Source organism: Trachinotus anak, unplaced genomic scaffold, assembly GCF_046630095.1.
Source record: "Trachinotus anak isolate AG129_WGS33_773 ecotype Australia unplaced genomic scaffold, CSIRO_AGI_Tana_v1 ptg000008l, whole genome shotgun sequence".
NCBI lineage: Eukaryota > Metazoa > Chordata > Actinopteri > Carangiformes > Carangidae > Trachinotus > Trachinotus anak.
The window spans coordinates 28,064,454-28,080,605 of record NW_027273859.1 but is presented as its reverse complement, the minus strand read 5'-3'; the positions used below and the strand labels follow the sequence as shown (position 1 = coordinate 28,080,605).

At 41.8% G+C, this 16,152-nt stretch overlaps 1 long non-coding RNA gene across 4 annotated transcripts in view; it reads right to left on the bottom strand.

The window, feature by feature from the left end:
• The window catches only part of LOC139624671 (uncharacterized), a 73,720-nt gene that overhangs the window by 11,967 nt on the left and 45,601 nt on the right, over window positions 1-16,152 (bottom strand). For 3 of the 4 annotated variants that reach the window (XR_011691714.1, XR_011691715.1, XR_011691716.1), the window contains exon 3: window positions 10,130-10,219. This is a non-coding gene — a long non-coding RNA (uncharacterized lncRNA). Of the gene's footprint in view, window positions 1-1,615; window positions 9,454-10,129; window positions 10,220-16,152 lie in introns of those variants that run through there. The other variant, XR_011691717.1, reaches the window with a different exon arrangement.

The following is a 16,152-nucleotide window of genomic DNA, read 5'->3' as shown; positions in this document are numbered from 1 at the left end:
AATTTATGCTAACACATAGCATTAACCATGTTGAGTGAAATTGGTGTACTTGCTCAGAATTTAGCATACTTTCTGCTTAGTGCTAAGAGGCTCCATGCTAACAGTTTAGCATGCCTCATGTTGAGAAACTGTGTGAGAAGTGAAAGTGGAAAGTTTAAATTTGACACTTTTTATTTTGACCACAGCTTTAGCTTCATGCTAACACTTTATCAGTAATCTGCATGCTACCGTTTTAATATGCTAGCTGTAGGCTTTGTACTAGCATACAGAATGTTGTGGGACATAAAGCAGTAAGCAAATAATTCGGCAGGCTAAAGTATGCTAACAGTTTAGCATGTCTCAATTTGAGAGACAGTAGTGATAGTGCCACTCCATGTTCTTTGGGAGCGCCTTGAGTTTTTAAAAAGTTTAACGTTTGACATTTTTCATTTGGTCCACAGCTTTAGGTTCATGCTAACACTTTAGCATGATCGATGTAGTAACAGCAATCTGCAAGCTACCGCTTAAATATGCTAGTTGTAGGCTTTGTATTAGCGTAAAAAGCAGTAAGCAAATACTATAGCACGCTAACAATAGCATGTTAGAAGATGGCTAGCAATAGCATTTTCTGAGAGATGAGAAATGGATTATAGATGATCAAATATGTAGCCAAGAAAGTCAGTTTCATGTAAGCTATGGTACAACTAAAAGGAATGTACAGTGTAATGATAATATAAGCATATTCAAACATTCATTAACATTTATTAAGCCACAGGCCAATCTAAGAAAAAGAAGTGACTGGATTTATTTGAGGCTACTAAGCTTCAAGCATCTGGCTAAAGCCTCGTAGCACTCAAGATAGCGAATGCTATGCTAAAGCATTGTACTGACAGGGACCCCAGGAACAGCCCAATAACTTTGGTGTTATAACCTTTGAAAAGCCTCACAAAATATGCACATACAGTGTCACAACAGCCATTTCTCCTGTCTTCAATTTGTTCTCCATTACTCGTTCTGTGCACCTTAATCACAGACAGTCATTTTATTTTTAAACATCTCCTTCCCTTTCACTGTCGCTCCCTCTCCTTTCTCTCTCGTTCTTGCAGTTTTTTTAATTGTGCACCCTCCCTTTTGTCTCCACTGTCTTAATTAGTAGTCCGCACCACATGCACTACTATCAGCCTTGCGGAACATGTTACAATTAAAGCTGATAGTCAAATATTCCTCTTTTCCAATAGATTAATTTAAGAGTGCGGCTTATCAGGCAGGCCTTGCTTGTCCTGTGTAGTGATAGCTTTTAGTAAGAAGAACGCTGGTAGAGAGTAATCTGAAAGGGGCCGCTGCCATTATCAGAATGAAAGTTGAACATTTGGAACCCACTCTATAAATTCATGGGAGAATAAAATTAACATTTTCATTTGTCTCTCTTCTTTTCTTTTGTTAATCTTTGTGCAGAGTATTGAATCCTTCAGAGGTACATATTGGCAATTAGACACCAAAGCATGGCTGGTAATGCATTGCGTAAACCTCAACTTGAATAAATTATGCCCCCATCCCCCCCCCCCCCCCCCAAAAAAAAAAAATCAGTCTGGCTGATTTAAAACTGGCGATGTTTAAAAAATTTCAAAGTCACCTCTGATGAATAGCCGGGGTGATTAATTCATGATGGGATACGCCACCTTGTCAGGCCGAGCTCTTCACTGGGTAATGGCAACACATGCATAATAGAAAGGTGGTTCTCTGCCTCCCCTCGTTCTCTGACTTAAAAGGAATTAAAAATGGAGCCATCAAATTACATCTGTTGTGTTACTTTGCTCAAGTAGTTTTTTCAGAGCAGGGAAATGGATCATATCACTCTAAGACAGTGAAAGGCTGCATTAGGTTAAAGGTACCTCTGATTCTGGAGCTGCAGGATCCAGATCTGCCACCACAACACTCATCATCATTATTATTAATAATGATAATGACACAATTATATAGGGGTATTACTTTTATTATTTATACGAATACAATCAACAGTATAGCAGTTCCTAGTCCCTCTCTTACCCTGTGAAATGCCTTGAGATAATGTGTTATGATTTGGTGCTATACAAATTAAATAGAATAGAATTGAATTGAATTGAATGAATATTGTGAAAAGGCAAAATCTAAAAGGTAAAAACTGGAGGGATTTCATTTGGTTCTTGTAGTGAGCTTCAATGCATTTCTCTAAATGGGTTTCTCTCAAATTACAATGGTTATTTTCTGCATATGTAAATAGTTCAATATTCAATATTAAACAACAACAAAACAGAATTTTTGCATTGATAATCTCCACATAATGTCTAATGTTTATAAAAAGGAGTCAAAAGTCAAAGTGATTTTTCTTGTGACAATTAGTGGAAACTGTGTGGTAGCAACATGCTGTAATGACTGGGACTCCTCTGCTTCACTGAAAGACTGAACAGTCAGTTCAGCAGTGGAGTGACCTTTTCTCTAAACCCTCCAATAACTCTCCAGCTGACAGGCCGAATGAGCAGATGATCCCGGACTCCTTCATGGTGTGTTGCGACTGCACTCGGTGCAAAATGACAAGTGAATCAAGCTTCTATTTTTACCTCCGGGTGGGGAACTTGTGTCACTCTCGACCACTGCACCCAAGAAAATCAGCCATGAAGTTTGGTTTTGGGCAATCTGACCGCTGACACCGCGGAGCTGTCACTGCGATGCCCTTCTCCTCCATCAACCAATCCCCCGCCTCGACCTCGCACCACTCCTCACACCTGACTGGCACCAGGGGTAGCGTGCGGGGCCAAAAGCGTGATTGACACCTCGCTCGATCTTCTGTAAACACCTTGAGATCTCGGCACCTCCAGCAGGGAAGATCAGTGACTTGTGTGAAAGAGGCCTCTCCTCCTGGCCTCGGCTCAAGTCTGCTGGCGCTCGCTATGATGCGGGCTGACTTGTCAGAGGGAGTAACGAGATGCTGAGTGACTTAGCACCTCTGGAAATGTCAGCCCCCGAGCCGGCAGACGCCAGGCTGAGTGGAGTGGCGAGTGCACAGACCCCACTGCGACTGGCTCAGCTGCTGCCTGTAAGAAGCAGCGAGGACGACACATACGCTCGACGAGACAAGACAAGCAGCAGAGATGAACTGGGCCTTGACGCCGTGTTGCATTCTCGCCCCATTCCCCCCATATTCCTGACCCACGTCTTATGCTTGCTTCTCTTTTCCGAGAAGTGCATCTGCTATCGTCCAGCTGCCGACGTGGCTGAAACGGACCTCTGCTGCCCTAGTGCCCAATGTGCAGTGGGTACGACAAAGTCCATGTGTGGTGATGATGATGATGATGTGGGAAAAAGCAGAAACCGGGGCATGCTTAAGTGCCCCGTTATTGCTCTGGTGAATCACGTTAAAGGAGACAAAGCGCCAAAGAGACACCCAACACAGAGGGGAACTCGGAGTCACGACGCAGTCTGTCAGGCTGCAGTTATTTACCATGCCGACAAACACATTCTTTCTCTCCCCGAGGAAACCCGAGGATGTATAACGCAACATATTTAGTGCTACATATTTATAGAAGTCAAGCAGAAAGTCAGTTTGGTGAAGCATTAAGGAATCAGGAGGCAGTGAGAAGAAAGCTTTTACAAAAAGAGAGAGGAGAGAGACTTTGAAGCGTGATGATGCTCAGTAAAATCTAATGGGCTGTTTACTCACTGCTCCACTCTGCTACACTGACTCTTGATTTATATATTCTGATTCATAGAGGCGCATGCATCTTACTTTAATCAAGGTTCTCCCTATCACCCCCCCACCCCTAGCCCCTCTCCATCTCTCTGGCTGCCATCCTTTTTTCCCCCACAATGCACATTAACAGCAAAAAAAATATAATCAGTTTTATGACAGACTATGTTTTTAGCACATGATGGGTGAATATAGCATTTTGAAAATGGCCCGTCCCCGTCCTCAATCTCCAAATAGATCTGCTGGGATAGAATGCAATATCAGCTGAGAGGACAAAGTCTCAAGGGTGTTTGTGTGTCTGTTTGTGTGTGTGTGTGTCTGAATGAATGGCTGCAATCTGATGCCTGCTATTTTTCATGTTTGTTAACAAAATACAATTTGAGGAAGGAACTGAGTGTACAGACAAGGACATAAGCAGATCATTAGGTCCAGCTGACAAATAAAGTTAGAAGTCCGCAGTGTGTCTGAGGACAAGAGTCTCCAGTCAGCCGTACACAGGAAGTTACTTTTAGGAGTTGTTTTTTTTGGTCTTAATTCAAATAATTGCATTTTACAATTGTGGTGAAAATGCTGGTGTAAAACACGCTTGATTAGCTTTGCACACATCGCTGCCCCTAAAATAAATCCACCGGCCAAGATCATGGTGCGTTTGTTATGATGCCGAACTATACATGTCACCGTTTCCTAAAGAGCTGGGGGGACGCTCCGAGAAAAGTTTTGCTTCTGTCTTCCAGGGGCTGAGTTTCAGTTTCATTTCTCACTGGCTGCTATTAGCCGCTAACCAAGGGCGCTAGAAGGCACAGGTTCGGCAGATTAAGGCTGGGGATTTCTCTTGACCTTTCAGCCAAATGCCATGCTGTTTGAGGTGTACAAGCATAATTAGATCTGATCATCCTGTTGCTTTCTAATCTTTGCTGGGCAGTTTTTTTTTTTTCCCCACCGCAAATCGCCGTTCATTAGCGGTGTTTAAGATGTGGAGGGCACAGGCTAATGACAAGAGCTAGTAAGGTTGAAATAATCCTGTTGTTTCTGATGCTTCCACATGATGCCCACAACTGTTGCATCGCCTGCTTTCAAGAAAGCCTCCCATTAATGAGGAGGCTGGCCTTCTGAAGGTCCGTTTTGGTCATGTACATACATCGTCTGGGAGGGAAGGAAAAAAAAAAAATTATTTTGCGCTCTCCCAGCTAATGTAGCCGCCAATTCACTGTGACATTTGCCATTAGCTCCATGCTGAATTCGACCGGCGACAAAAGCAGAAGAAAAAGCTCAAATCATTCCCAATTAACGGAGGCATCAAACAGGAAAATCCTAGCAGGAGATTTTACGGGCAGCGCAGGGAGAAAGGTCAGGCTCCAGTGGAACAAGGCAAAGTCACAGGATTTATTAGAACTAATGAGCGCTTTTGTTAGACCGAATTAACGCCGACACACAAGCAAAAATAATAAATAAATATATAAACGGGTCTGAGCATAGCATTCGGTTTGTGAATGACACACACACATATACACACACACACACACAAACATGCACACTTGACTGGCTGACTGACCCAGATGCAACCTTAAAAATGAATAATGTCACCCTAAACATATAGCTGCTACAGGAGACCTATACATTTGGATATGCAAGACATACTTACATAATCTAAAAATATACACAAATAACATTGTTTTTAGATTTTGCATTAGAAATTGTGCGCTATGTTGTAATATTTTAGATTTTATTTTATTTTTATCCAAATATCTGCATATATCAGACCTTCCGCAGTTCATGAACCTAAAAACAACAGGCCTGCTCCCAACATACCATAACTTTCACACTGACAGCTTCTATTATAAGGACTAACACTAAGCTTTTAATGTTTTTAGATGCTGTAAAGGCTTTGTTTATGTCGATTAGTGTCTATAAACATTGTTTTTTATTTATTTCCGGGTATCTAAAATGTCTTCCCCTGGTCTCCATCTACCCAAACCACCTGAGCCTCTGTTTACGATCTCCTCATCCTACTAATGAGCCTCGAGCCCTTGAATAGAGGAGAGTATTTATTGAGATATTCAGATGGATTCTCTTACCCCTCGTCTTTCTCCCCTCTCTGAAACGATGGAGGTCTGGGTGGAGAGATATAACCGAGATTGGCTCTGACAGCAGCAAAATGGGGCTAACGAATATCCTAATGAGGAAATGCCAGCCGTGTTCCCTTGTTCCAGCCACACCAGATACCCAGGCCTTGTGAGAGAGGAAGCCTGAGCTGCAGCAAAATAACTCACCAAAGAACTGACCTCTAACTAAACACCAGACATGCTCAGTACAAATCTTTCAACATGCTATTTCATACTTGTCTGTTTCTGGATCAACAGTTTGTTCAGAGGTAAAACAGCTGAGAACCGAAGAAAAACCACATAAACCAAGTCATTACGGATGGTTTGGACCAAAATAGAAAGTGTAGTTAATACTTTCTCTTAGATGGATCATTTTTAGTGAGATACACTGAACTACTCCTCTGTTTCCAGGGGACCCTAAGGAGTCACCTTAGGGACCCCTGAAAGTGCTCAAACCCTATTTTAACAGCCACTGTCCCACTCAGACAAATCACAGTCTCCTTACATCATTCTGACAAGGCTTTTTAGATTCAAGACAAGGCCCGACTGTGACAAGCGATAACATTGCACACAGACGTCTCTGAAATCTCAGTGGAAGCTGGATTCCATTAGAGAACAACAGGGAAGGGCCCCTCAGTCCCCCAGGTCCTAAAGCAGCATATGACACAGAGCCTGAGGGCAGAGGAAGTAACTCAGCCTAACATAATCCACTGGACAAGCTTCACAGGAGAGAGACTCACTTAATGTGGGGGAGATATTAACGACAGTCCACTGCAGTGGTGACACCACTAACACTCCTAATAATGACCTCATAACTGACTGACAAAGGCAGCAACGGCACATTCATTTGTTGATCAACAGGAAATCTGTGGATATTAGTTATTATAACTGATTAAAGGAGATATTTGTAAGTTTTGCTATTGCTACATAGTTAATGTTAGCATTTACCACAGTTTTCTTACCAGTCTGGCCAAGAGCTTCAGCCACTTTTGCATTTACAAGACAATGATATGCATCAACTTCTTCTGGACGCTACAGTGCCTCGGTATCGGAAAGTGATTTGACAGGCTGAGTGGGCTTGGGCTAGCTGGTTAGCATGCTAACTTCAGTAAAATAAAAAAGGTGATAGAAATAGAAGCAAAACAAAAGGGGTTGCTTTCCACCTCTGGAGACAACTGTTGTTGAGTAACGGACTGAAGTTTAATACTGAACTCACAACGTTTCTAACACTCGTTAATGCTAACGTTGGCTATGTAGCAACAGCAAAGCTTAGAAACAGCTCCTTTAAGCAGTTACAGCCTCTTGACTTTATTTTTTCATAACAAGGTGTTTTTGCTTGTCATTTTAATCAAGTTGTAATGAGCATTTGCCATAATTTTTGTCAAATTTACTTTTGTTTGATATATTAATTATATTAATTACGATAATGTAGCTGATATTTTTGGGCAAGTTCTTCTATATGTTGAGTGTATGCTGATACAGAGACAGACATGTTCAAGGGTGATGAGGTTGGTTAGGGTGGTATGGTAGTAGGATGAGGAGGTGGAGGAGGAGGGGAGGTTGGGATGGGGGGTTGGCATATGGTCGCATGAGAGACACTATCATGAGTTAGGGAGTGAAGGCCATGATATGCATTGTGGCAAAAAACATGGATCGCGTGTTTCTGAAGTGTCTAGGTTGTGTGCACGGGTGGTGGAAGGTAGGGGGGTGAAGGGTGAGGGGTGGGGTAGGGTGGGGTGCAGGGGAGGGTGTGACGATGGCCTGAATTGAAAAGAGCCACCTTTTGATTTTGGACGGGCCCCCGTTCCTGGCACACTGGCCGGCCATAAGGCGGGGTGGGGCCTGAGGATAATGGCAGCAGAAGGGAGAGGAAGCCGACAGCTGGCGAATTCTGCCCCAATATGTTTCCATGAAAGAGGCGAGGAAATTTCAGAAGACGCGATGCCCGAACGACACGCTCGGCGGCAAAAGGGAAGATTAAAAATAAAATTAGTTAACATCCTGCCCGTTTCACCCCACGATGCACATTTCGGCGCAGAAGGGGGAGGGGGGCGGGGGGCGATTACGTCGGTCATTCGCATAACAACAACAACCAGAGAAGAAAAAGGAACCTTACAGTTAATTAGAAGAAGTCATGTGTCTCCTGCTGAAGCTCGTTCAGCTCACACAGATGTGGCCTGGAGTGTTTTAAGCCACTTCCCATCATCTCCTTCTCTCCTCCCTGCGTGCATACCCTGTTTTCCCATCCTAAGCATATTGTGAATCTGAAATGCAAATGACTTCCTCTTTTTTCTCCTCTCCTCTCTTCTCTTTTCTTTTTTTTTCTACCTCCAATCACCGTGCCTCTAATGAGGTGTAAAATATGTGCATTAATGACAGAAAAGTTATTTAGATCTGGGGGAGAGTTAATTAGTTTTAATCACGGCCTACATCCATCTGGTTACACGAGACAACAAACTTCTTCATCCTGATGCCTCATTAGACATATTGTGAGTTGCTACCACTAAAGGAGACACACGTTTTCAACTAGCCCCCCCCACACCACACACACACACACACACACACACACACACACATATACACACACACACACATGCCCTGTTCAGTGTTTATGGTGAGGATGTGGAGTGAAAACAATCTCCATATGCTCTTTAACCAAAAGAGAATGGGCTTGTATCTTGTCAGGTTGTATATTGACCTACTTTGTACAAGCTCTTACCTCTTTCTCAACATGAACACATCCTACAGTGTCATGTTTTAGTATTCAAACTTTCTCTATATATTTCTTTTTTTAAGATTTCTGCTTTATTTTTATAACGATAGTGGAGATAGAAAGAAAAGTCAGGGGGTGACATGCAGTGAACAGCCTGGGCCGGACTTGATAAAAAGAAGTTTGCTGTTGTAAATTAGTCCTATATAAACTTAATATATGTGTACGTGAGGTGAGGGTTCGATATGTGGTGGTGTGGAGCAGCTGGATGGAGAAAGATTAACTTTTCAAGCAGCACTTTTACTTCATCCGCTTCACAAAAACAACAACTAAGTCACATGTTGCTAAACTAATCAGTTTAATCAGAGGTTACAATAACAGTTTTTCAAGATGTAAATGTAAATATAAAAATATAAACAGTTAACTGTATGAACAAAGGTGTGTAAATAATTAACTATATATAGTGTCCAAATATTTTTGTAAATTAACTCAAATAAAATTAACATCTAAACCTTACATGTACTAGAAAGTGATGGCTTTGTGTGTTGTATTAATTTACAGATACAAATTAATCTTATTTCTTAAAACCAGCAGTAATTTCAATGTGTAACGGTACTGGAACAGTAGTGGTAGTAGGCATTTTGTTTTGAGCTTTTAATTTGCTAAACATCCTCTTTATCAACTTTCAAGTAAAAACAAAAAAGAACTAACATTTTTTAACAAGATAAACTCCAAACCAACTTATGCAAAGTAAGTTTTCTAATCCATGATTTGAACATCATAAAGCTTCCTCTTCATAATCATCATCATCACGCTCAAGTGTTACAGCAGCTTAACCCCTTTAGAGCTGAACCTCATGTTGACGTTGTCACGAAACCTGTCTTCATATGTCTCTGTTTTCCTCAGCTACTGATGAAAGCTGCGTCTCCACAACATCTCTAGTGGCCACATAAGTTTAAAAGCAGACATTAATTATGCCTCAGGGGAACATACATTTCGTGTCACCGCCTAGAAGAGTCTCTGCTGATGGGGAAGGGTCTCTTTAACCAAAGCACTCAGCTATCTGCTGTCTGTCTCCATCCGCTAAGCATAAAGATGCTCTCACCATCTGTTGGCAGTGTGACCATGTCCAAAGGACCATGTTTCTGAGGATCCTAACAGGCCAAGAACTAAAACGTGTGAACTGCAGGCCTGTTAATCTGAAGTGTTGATAAGAGGCTTGAAAACATACCACGTGTGACTGTCACCATAAAGACAAGGAGTTCACTGGGGATTCAGCCAAGATCCAGAGGGACTCCATATGAACCTAAAGGTCCTTTAAACAAATAAAGCCCTGAAGAATTTCCTGCAGAACCCCAATAATATAATAAGTAGGGATTTAAAGTTTTCTTAAAGCCTGAGGCACATTTTACAGTTAGTTTGAAGATCTGAACATGACCTCACACAGAGGGAATCATAGTTTCTTTTTTAAGTTTTGAAACCGAAGCAGCAAACTTTATTACACATGACAAGTGCACATGGGAGAGGAGGGGATCTGCAGCTAGGTTTACCCATGTGCCTCATTAATCATTAGCATTCGGCTGAGAGGCTGCTTTACATGCCTGCATGACTTACTGTGGACCGTCTCCATGTGATGCTGTGGGCCTCGAATGGCTCCTGTTGTGGTGCAGCCAATGAAGTGGTTTTGTTCTGGTGCGATCTCACCTACAGTGAAAGCAGAGCAGAGTCACATGAGCGAACGAGCGTTTATTCATTGAGCAGTTTGTGTAATCTGTTGTTCCACCACAATGACAGTGAAGAATTGAAACTAATTTGTTCTTGCAGTTCTTGCAGCTTTTATGCAGCGCTGCACATTTGACTGTATAGAGGTTACAGTGGAGACAAACCTGAATAAAATCTTTGTTTTTCGATCTGTAACCTTGAGCATTATAAGAACATGATCCAAAAAAGCTGCCAAAATGTTGCCATTACATTTCGCCCACAACATATGTATTCTGATATGTGTCATGTTAGTCCCCATCCCAAAAAATATGAAAACAAAAAATAACCATAATCCTGACAAAAGAAACTTTGTGGATTTGAGCCATGATGTTAATTCCTTATTTCTGACAAAATAATGGAAGCGTAAAACCTTCTTAGTTTCTGTGCTTTTAGCTGCACTGCAGAGTGAGGACTGTAAGATGTGGTTGAAAGCTTCAAAAGCTGGTATAGTAAGTCCACCCCAGTTCAATAACTGAATGTGTGCTCTGCAGTCAGCTTTTGTGTAAACATTTACAGATTACATACATTATTTCAGTCACTGTATATGCTCTTTATAAATGCTGTGGTACTACTATTGTTTTTCTATTGTTTTTCAATGTTTTACTGACTGTTTAGACACAGCCTGGGTACTTTTCATTCTGTTATTGTCATCGGTAGTTTTGTTTTTGTCATTATTTTCTTGTTCCCTTTTTGTCTTGGATTTTTATTGACATTATTGTTTTGCATTATGATGAAATGTTTACTTGACTAGACCCCAGGAAGAGTAGCTGCTACCTTGGCCGTGGCTCATCACGATCCAAATAAATGAATATACAAGCAAAAAACTGGAGCTGAAGTTTTTGTGAATAGTAAAGAATACAACATGTACTAGTCAGTGTAAATGATACAGGGTCAATAACAACAACACATTTTGTATTCACACAGCTTCTGAATGATAAGACATAAAGGTTGACACTGAGGCAGAGGGAACTTGAGGAAACAGACTTTGGTTTGTTGCCGTCCAAGACGTTCTGTCTGATTAGTGAAACACACACATTAATTACAGAAATCAGTACAGTTGCAGGCTTGTGTGGAATAAGAAAAGTCGTGCAATTTAGTGATTTGCAGGATATGACAGTTAAACCAGCAGCAGCAGTGATGCAAATTGCTGTGGTTATAATTAAGGAGACCTTAGCATATTTAGCTAAATTAAGCAGTGGGATCGGCTCCATATTTACGCCGTCGTTTCCTGGCTAATTTGCCTCACGTCCTTATGCACAGTGTCAAAAATACTCTCAGTGTTTACATTTGGTTCCCGCTTCCCTTCATTCTGATTGGCATTTCTAAATCTATAGGACCCGAGTGCTCTGATTCCCAATGAACCACAAATTGTAGAGCCGGGAAACGCCGTGTGCTGACAATCATTACCAGCTACTGAACTTTGACACCTAATCATGAAAACAGTATGCAAGTGGTACAGATAATTATCTTTGGGAGTGTGTGTGTGTGTGTGTGTGTGTGTGTGTGTGTCTTTCTTTCACAAATGAATGTTACATTAGATCCCCTGTTAATCATCCTTGACTCTAAAAGGCCACTGTGTTTTTAGGAGGCATAAATAATCACATCCACTATTATCATTTTTGGATAGAAGGTCATGTAATCTAACATTTGCAGTGTTATTTTATATTTATGTAGAAACAGTCACTACCTGAAGAATACTCAAATCTATACATTGTGTTTACTATAAAAGCTTGATGGTCCTCAACTACTACTCTACTTTTATCTTTGTAGTCTGTCATTTTATGAGAGAAGGTGTCAATGTTTTCAAGATGTAGAACACTTTATCATTATAGAATTGATAGTAAAATTAATAGTAAATTACCAATGCATGCAAACTATAAGAAAATACAGTACGTAGCATTCACACAGAGGACCCTAAACAGTTTGTGAGAGAAACTATAAATGTTACCAACTCTGCAGGTGTATGAGCCTTAACCCAGCTGTTTTCACAGAAGAAGAAGAAAGAGGTTGGTTATCGTGACAAATTCAGGAAATTATCACCATCTCTACAACTCTACAGAGTTTTTCAGGCTCTTTTATTTCCTCGTTTTGATTTAACAGTACATTTAGGCTACTGCCTGGTTCAGTCTCAGTGTTTCCAGCCGCAGCAGGGAGCTGTTTCAGCAGACAAGCCCTGACAAATCCACGAACCAACACCAAATCACAAACAAACAAACCAAATCAGCAACTAGCTGGTGAAGACAGAGGAACATCTACGAGTTGTTCTCAGGAGCTGGTGGAGACCAAACCTGAGTGAAAAGGAGAATGCCACTGCTGGATGGAAGCAGCCTCTTGTTATCTGTCTGCACACCTGTGAGTAAGTGGATATGAGGAGGTCCTCTGAACATCTGTCATGGAGCAGGTATTTTCATTTGTATTCATTCATTTATCATGAGTTTTTCTTTTTTTAAGTGCATTTGTTATAAATAACATTTGTCTTGGCTGTTTGTTTATGAACTTCTAAAATCATGTGCATACAGTCTGTGTCATGGAACTGCAGCACATTTAAACACATTTTTCTTTCTTACTGAAATAAGAAAATATGAAATACAGAATTGAGTCTTGTTTTCAGATAGATAGATAGATAGATAGATAGATAGAGAGATAGATAATTTATACAGTTGTCTAGCAGCTTGCACATGTATGCAGTTAGATTTAAAAAAAAAAAACAAAAAAAAAAACTATTCACTATGCCACTGTATTGTTTCCACAAATAGTAACCAGTAATGTCAGGGAATATAAAAGTTCTCTGGATCACACCGAGGGCCTCCACTCAAACAGCATAAATGTGCCCTTGTAACAGCACTGCATCATGGGAATGGATGTGTTCGAAAGGTTGATGGGGAGGATTCCAGGCGAACACACACACAGAGCACTGAGGCTGTAGAACCACAGTGGATTTTTACATCTGTCTGGCCTCATTGCTATGCATAGAGCCCTGAGCCACATTTCTCTGCTTCCACCTAGGGGTAGAGCACATTGGCTACGCCACCGCCCTGACAGATTACCGCCCTAAACAGTGGTGCCTGCGCCAGTGAGAAAGAGGCCTGCCAGCAACAGCTGTCCTTTAGCATTGGAAATGCTAAGCTCCCCTTTGACGTAGACCAAACAGGAATGAGTGTCAACAGTGCTTCGCCCTGGAGTGGTTGCTAACATCTTGTAACTTTCTGTGCTCCTAACCACTTCTGTTAGATACTTTTGGATCAGCAGAGCAGCTGAGTTGTAATATGTATGGTAATTTTTCATTTTTGGCCCCTCCACTGCCCCTTGTAGAGGATAGAGAAAAAAAACAAAAACACGGTGTCAGAGGCGCTCTTGAACTTGAAACTGTGCGTAAGCCGGCTGCTATGCAAATGAGATTGTCGGAGAGGAAAGCAAACAAATCTGTTAATTGATCCATCCTGTCAGTGATGGGCCTTGGGGATTACCTTGAAGAGCTGGAGAGTCGTTGTTGAGAGCCTGGGACACTGCAGGAGTTTAAAGTGCATCTAATGGGGATGTTAGCAGTCGTCCTCTACAGACTAATGGCGACCATTTTGCTGGCTGTGGAGAGGTGCCCGAGCTGTCGGGGGACAGGCATTTGGAGTGACCCCGGTGACCTGCGGTGACCCCGGCGTACAAGTGTGCACGTAAGTTCAATAGCCTCTCCAGGAAAAAGCCACCCGTGGCAAGAAGACACTAATTAAGGTAACACAGGCGGCTAAGTCCCACAAGTGTAGCACACAGTTGGAGTGTATACTGAACCTTGTCATGTAGGTCACTTTGGAGCTTTTAGCAAAGCTATGCATATTAATGGACCTCTGCCGCAGCAGCCGCTGCCGCCGCGCTCATGGGGGGTTTTGTGTACTAACTGTGGGGCTCTTTTCTGAAACATATGCATTGCAAATTGAGATTACGGCTGGTTACAGTTAGCGCAGGTCCCTGTGGCATCATTTAGCCAGATCAAAAATAAGGGTACATGATGCTGAAAGAATTATATGAGCTGCCCATGGATGAAATTATGACAGTAAGAGAGGTGTGGAGAGGTGACCATATGCTTAAAATGTGAAAATATCATCTGCCATATGACTGACACCCAGATGAATTCAGGGTGTGCACAGTGTTTATGTGTTTTAAGCAGATATTTACCTGAACATCAGGTGGCTTGTCGGCTGCATGTTGAAAATATAGGCCACAGGATTCATATACAAATCCATATGGTTTCTCTTCCATGATGGCTCACAGCGCTTATGTCGCTTGGTTTTAGTGATGATGTAGTAACACAGGGCTGTGAGTGAGTCAGGGAGTAGAGTAGAAAATAAAACATGTAGCGGTAAATAACTGGTAAGCATATACTTCTTTATCATCCTACATCATCATTACAGCTCTATTGTTGCCATTTCTATTCTGGGAGAAAATATTATTTTCCTCAGTCTGTGAAGAAACATCGATGCAGACGTTGTCCTTCAACTGTGATCTGTGAATACAGTCCCACAGTTTCTACCTTTGAAAAATACTGGAACATATTTTGGTCTCTTTGATAACCTACAACAAAAAATACATTACGTGGACATATGAGGGCTACACCCATGTGTAATTGTTTTACATCTCTCCCCAACATCATGGACATTAATCTGCAGCCTCCACTCCTCTGGTTTGAGTCTTTCCACCAGATACTGGAACCTGACTGCAGGGATTTGCACATACAATTTGACAGAAGTGAATTTGAGAATTTGAGATTTGACAGAGAAAACCTGTTGATGTCATATTGACATAAAACTGACACCTTTCACTATAGTCTCTGTGTTTAGGCTGAATCTGAATATGACACATGAAAAAATATATTTTTAACCATTTTAGGAACGGCATATGGATTTTCTGTCAAAAAATCAGAAATTAATTTATAATTAAGAGAAATCCAACATTTGAGTAGCCTGCAAACAAAGATGTTCTCTGGGGTTGAGGTCAGGGTCTCTACTGGACTTCCACAAACTGCTGCCACAACATTTGAAACACACTATGATCTAAAATGCCATTGTGCATGTTGTCATTTACCTTAAATCATTTGCACTACGGAGCCTAGCTTTAACAATAGTCCCAGTATAATTGTGCCACAGGGAGCTGGAAACATAATCTTTATCTATCATAATATCATAATGTGTCTTTACGTTATAATACAATAATCAATACAAGAGTTCAGTCAGCGATCAGAAATATGCCATGAAGCGACACATGAAGCTGTTCGTCAGGTGTGGTATGAGTGCCAGTCTGACCCACAGTGTCTCGTGGCGCGCCTGCCTTTACTCTGATCTCCTTCAGCTCACTGGCATGCATGTGGCACGGATCTTCAGCTGAGCCTCACAAATCGTCTGCCGCCACGTCAGTCAAGCCTTGTTTACTGATACCCAACATCCTTTCCTCCTCGCTTGGCTGTCTCGCCGTGAAGTCGGCCGGGGATGTGTGATGTACATCATCGGTAATCAGATAAGTTGGGTACCATCCTCCTGCTTTCTCTCCAAAACAACATGTCCACTGAACTGAAAGCCAGAGTGCAACTGTCACATTAGCAGCCAGAGAGCACTCACTCCACTGCGATGCCTGGTAAACAAACCCTGAAAGATGTTCTGCATGACAGACAGACTGACGGCTCTCTCAGCCGAGGCCAGAGCGTCGCCGAAAGAGCCGCCATCCTCTCCTCTCTGTTGTCAGTTGAAACTCTTGAACCAATTAAAACGGCAGAGCGGGGCGCACATTTGAATATGCATGACAGAATGTTGCATTCATGAGAAAAAGGAGTTGAAACTGCTAATTATGTGGTCAACAGTCTATCACTGCGCTTTTTTAACCTTCCATTTCAT